Raw genomic sequence first — 4,625 nt, 5'->3', positions numbered from 1 at the left:
GTGGTAAAAATCAGAAGGAGGAAGTTGACAAGGTAAAATACTACAGTATCCATGAGTCATTCAGATGACTTGATTTTAGATACACACACTCACATACATATATATGTATATGTGTATATATATATGTATATATATGTGTATATATATATGTATATGTATATATATGTATATATATGTATATATACATGTATATGTATGTATATATATATATATATATATATATATATATATATATAGTTATAGTTATAGCGAATGCAAGTGGGGGGAGAGGAGAAGAAGGAGCCTTAAGCCCCAATGTGGGGCTTGATCCCACAACCCTGGGATCATGACCTGAGCCAAAATCAAGATTCAGATGCTCAACCGACTGAAGCACCCAGGCACCCCCAGATACATTTATTTCTTTATGACTTGTAAAACCTTATTATCACTGTAGAGGGATGTAATGATATCCCCTATCATAATTGTGAACTTCTTTTGTAAGTTGTGGTTCTCTAAATTTTTGCTTTATATATTTTAAGTGGACATAATCAGGTATTATAGGATACTCTATTGTAACTTTCTAAGTGAAAACAAGAATGTATCTAAACATAATTTTTATCCCTTTATACACTTATAATATTAAGATATAATGATATAAACTATCTGATTAATATTTATATGTTTTAAACTACTCCATCCTTGTACATCAATCTCTTTGTATACTTACATTTTATGAGTGTATCTGTTATAAACTGCATACTGTTGATCTTTTTTTCTTCAATACCACATGAGCTTTATTCACAGAATCTGTGCAAGAGATTTCTGAATCTGTTCCAATGAGGGAAGAAACCCTTCTCTAAAACCAGTTACTAAAATGTAAATTAATATGATTGCCTACCGAACATATACACTGTTTACGAGAGAACATATACACTGTTTACAGGTAATTTTTAGCCTCTATTTTAGTTAGGGTAATCATCAGGGAGAAAAAAATCTTTCCCTAAGATACTCAGCTGCAAATGGCAGGCAGTGTTGGACTCCCCCTCAGTGATACTGCACCACCCTGGAAAATAGACCTTCAGGCTCCTTCCTGGTGCCAAAGGCAGTAGCAATGATGAGGGAGCTTGGGGCAAGCTGAGGGCAAAATATAGGATGGCATGCTCACACCCCCATCCCGGGTGGAATATGTGTGATATTCCTCAGACACTCCTGGCTGGCCACCCAAGAACAAAAGAAAGGGGTATAAGTGCTTGCCATGGTAATGTGGGAAACTAAGGCAAATGAAAAATGAAATTCCCTTACTGCCTTTAGCCCACTGACAAGTCCTTGAGACCAGCAGAGTGATGTCACTCTAGGAGCTCCACGGTCTCAAGGATGACACTATGCTGGGGTCAAAAGAGAACCTTGGTTTAACATTAATCCCAACCTCAAGGATCCTGTAGGTCTACTTTCTTTATCTCAACTGCCCTAAGATATATGCTGGCAATCATTCTGCAAGTGTATGACCCATCAATATACATCTTAAGGGTCTCATGACTGTGGTTTTATTAAACAGTAATAGATGGTGTTTCCCTAGCAACAGCTGCCCTTCAAGGTCCTGAAAACCTTGCTTCCAAAATTCCTTAGAGACATACTCTATCCCTGACCCCCTCCCAGCCTGAGGGTGTATAATCAGTTACCCCTCACAACCCCAGTGCAGCTCTTCCTGCCCACGGGTCCTGCCTCCGTGCTTTAATAAAATCACCTTTTGTTTTCACCTTTTTACACTAATGACGTCTTCAAGAATTCTTTCTTGGCCATCAGCTCTGGACCCCATGAGCCCCCCATCACTCCAAAACTTCATCAGCAAATCCTTCCTGTTGCCTTCTGATGGCTAAAGCAGTCAAAGATTTAAAAGTCTTTGGTTCATAGATGGCTAGACCTTCAAGTACTTTCCTGTTGACCTCCACCTGGCACTTAATTAAATTGACAATGAAAGCTGGGTGTACTGCAGGCTGTATTCCTGGGAAGCAGGCATAATTCTATTAATCCAGAGTGTCCTCATGCTCCTCTTCAGTCTTCGCACTTTTTTACATTTCACAAAAGTTCTGGTGACAGCTCCCACCACCAGTCTGTAGCGCTGATTCTTCCTTCCCTGGAAATGCCCTGCAAGTCGAAGCACCTCTTAGACTCTCCAGTACCTCTCAGGGAGGCAAAGCTGTGTGGTGACGAAGACCATAGTGCCTGTGGGCCAGCCCTGCTAACCATTTTGAATCCTTTCTAAGAAAGTTGGTCTTTTAATGGAAACAATGAGTCCACTTGTAAGTAATGTATATTTAATTTATATTTAACGCCTATAGGATTTATTCACACCATTTATTTTGTCCCCAAATAATCTTTGATTCCTTTTTCCCTCCTTTGAAACTAATTTTTCAATCTTGCCGCATTATTCTTTCCATTAATTTAAAATATATGCATTCCATTTCTATTCTTTTAGTGCTTTCTCTGGAAATTTGTGCATGCATATTTAAGTTAATTCTAAAGTGGACCAATACATTTTCTCTCTTCCTAGATCATATACGTATTGTGGAACACATTAATTCTTTTACCATCCATTCAGTTTTAGATCCTCCTTCAGCTGTGAATAACATTTTCATTGAATGCATTATCCTACGTTGTGCTTTAGGGGTTTTTTTTTGGCAAAAGTGTAATATTCTGCTGGCCTTTGGCTTCCATCACTGCTGTTGACAAGTCAACTGTAAATTCACTGGTTGCTCATCTCTTAAGTATATTTTCTCTTCGAAGATATCCTACATGACCTCACTTTTAAATATCAATAATTTCATTAACATGGGCCTACTGTACAAGTTCCTTTTATTTCTCTTACTTGGAATATTTAAGGTTTCTTAAATCTTTTGGACAATGTCCTTCGTTGTTTTGTTTTTTTTTAATGTAATCCCTATGCCCAACATGGACTCACCCTTACAACACCAAGATCAAGAGTTGCACACTCTACAGTCTAAGCCAGCCAGGTGCCCTCCTTTAATTATTTTTAAAGTATCTCTGCTAGTATGTCCTTTTATTCTGCTTCTGCTCTATCTCTTCCTATTCTGTTAGTCTTATTAAAGGATAACACCCCTATTCCAAACATGGAATGAACAGCATTATTCCTGTTACCTCTTAATGAATTACCCTTAAAATGTAAAACAAAAACAAAAACAAAAACAAAAACAGAAACAAGAAAACACTTATTATGGAAGAATAAAACAGAAAAAAAACCAATTATGTTGACATGTGATTATCCACCTTCATTTAGTTCTGATGAAAAGAAACGAATCCTGGTACAAAAAGAAACAAACACAAAAATGTCCAAAGCTTCATTCAACCCTAATACATTATGCAGAATGCCAATAGTGGAGAAGATAGGTGATCATTTTTGTGGCTGCTCGGGTTAAGACTGTGGTTAGAGGAGTGCCTGGGTGGCTCAGTTGGTTAAGTGGCTGATTCTTGATTTTGGCTCAAGTCATGATCTCCCAGTTTGTGAGTTCAAGTCCTGCTTCAGGATCTGTACTGACAGCACAGATCCTGTTTGGGATTCTCTCTCTTTCTCTCTCTCTCTCTCTCTAAATGCCCCTACCTGGCTCATATTCTCTCTACCTCTCTAAAAAATAAATGAATATATTTTTTTAAAAAAGAGAATGGTTAGAAACAGAGTCATACATTGTCTACTCAAAGGAGGAACAGCATTACAACATCATAAAGGCCATATATGATAATCCCATAACAAAGATTATATTCAATGACGAAAAACTGAAAACTTTTCATCTAAGAAAGACAAGTATGGCCACTCTAGCAACTTGTGAAACTACCTGACCTATTCAGAACAATCAGGGAAGAAAAACAAACAAATATAAGTCATCCATAAAGAATTAAAATTTTCTGTCTCCAGGTAACACCATCCAGTATATAAAAAACATTAAAGATTCAACAACAACAGCAAAAACTGTTAGAATAAACAAGTACAATAAATTTCCTTTCAACACAATAAACAATGAGAAAAAAAGTTGCACGTCTATACACTACCAAAATCCACGTGAGAGGAAATTAAGAAAACAATCTGATTTACAATAAAAAAAACAAAAAAGCATTTATACACCAAACAGAAAAAAAATCCTACAAATAAATGTAATCAAATGGGTGAAAGATCTGTAGACCGAAAGCTATGAAACACTGATAAAAGAAACTGAATGGACAAAAAAATTAATTAATTAATTAATTAAAGAAAGAAAGAAAGAAAGAAATGTTCATGAATTAGAACACTTAATAAAAAAGTGTCCATATTTCCCAAAGCGATGCATATAATAGATTCAAGGCTATCTTCTCAAAATACTTATGGCAGTTTTTTATAAAAGTATCAAAAACAATCTCAAAATCCATATGGAACACAAACAAAAATAACCAAAATAATATTGAGATATAAGAACAAAGATAAAAGCTTCATACTTCCTGATTTCAAAATGTATTACACAGAGTAATCAAAACATTCAAAAAAAACTTATACAAAAGAAATATAAAGACCAATAGAACAGAATAAAAAGCCCAGAAATAAAATCATGCACACACAATCAAGTGATATTCCATAAAGGTGTCAAGAATACACAATGTGG

General features: G+C 35.8%; 1 pseudogene; it reads right to left on the bottom strand.

Annotated features, from left to right (window-relative positions):
* Window positions 1-1,023: 1,023 nt before the first annotated feature.
* Window positions 1,024-2,197, bottom strand: LOC123594575 (annotated as a pseudogene).
* Between the last annotated feature and the right edge of the window lie 2,428 nt (window positions 2,198-4,625).

This window comes from Leopardus geoffroyi, chromosome X, assembly GCF_018350155.1.
Source record: "Leopardus geoffroyi isolate Oge1 chromosome X, O.geoffroyi_Oge1_pat1.0, whole genome shotgun sequence".
Classification (NCBI taxonomy): domain Eukaryota; kingdom Metazoa; phylum Chordata; class Mammalia; order Carnivora; family Felidae; genus Leopardus; species Leopardus geoffroyi.
The sequence above is the reverse complement of the archived record's forward strand: the minus strand, read 5'-3'. Positions and strand labels throughout refer to the sequence as shown.